The following is a 584-nucleotide window of genomic DNA, read 5'->3' on the forward strand; positions in this document are numbered from 1 at the left end:
GGCGTCCCAGAGGACTGAGAGCGAACTCTGGAGCGGCCCCTTGGGGAGTCCCCGACTCCCTGGTTTCGGCTCAGGACCCCGAAAGGGAACCCAGGGCCCCTTCCCTCTCATCCTGAGCTCCCAGAGGAACCTCGCGGGGACCTCACTTCCTGTTCACTGGGGCAATCCGGTCGCCTCTCCGGGTGGGAGAAGTTTCTCGCTGGTTGAAGAGGCCAAGTGGCCTGGGAAGTGGGATGGCCAATTGGATGCTGGGGTGGGGTCGCGGAAGGGCGCGCTCAGCCTGCGACCCCTAGACCCCTGGAGAAGTGGCCAGACCCTACCCCGTTGAAACTCACGTCGTCTGTGGAGCTGTGGCCAGAGACCAGCAGAGGACACTGGGCTCTGGGTGAGACACAAGGAGGGGCTGGAAGGGCAGCTGGCACAAGGGGCTCTGCGGGCCTATCCACACCCAGGCCCCCTGGTGTGGAGAGGCGAGCCAGGAAGGGGGCGGGGGCGTTGGCACCCTGCTCTCAGTCGGTGGGGCAAGCGCTCCATCAGTGTGTACAGGTTGAACACAGGGACCCCTGGGCAATGCCTTCTGGCAC

The 584-nt window shown here is 65.2% G+C and overlaps 1 long non-coding RNA gene across 1 annotated transcript in view; it reads right to left on the minus strand.

Moving 5' to 3' along the window:
- LOC123522097 overlaps window positions 1-325 on the minus strand; it is a 5,154-nt gene extending 4,829 nt beyond the window's left edge. Inside the window, exon 1 of the long non-coding RNA XR_006680399.1 lies at window positions 147-325. This is a non-coding gene — a long non-coding RNA (uncharacterized LOC123522097). The remainder of the gene's footprint in view (window positions 1-146) is intronic.
- Between the last annotated feature and the right edge of the window lie 259 nt (window positions 326-584).

Source organism: Echinops telfairi, unplaced genomic scaffold, assembly GCF_000313985.2.
Source record: "Echinops telfairi isolate 266 unplaced genomic scaffold, ASM31398v2 ScPeMD7_2291;HRSCAF=2852, whole genome shotgun sequence".
In the NCBI taxonomy this organism is placed as follows: Eukaryota; Metazoa; Chordata; class Mammalia; order Afrosoricida; family Tenrecidae; genus Echinops; species Echinops telfairi.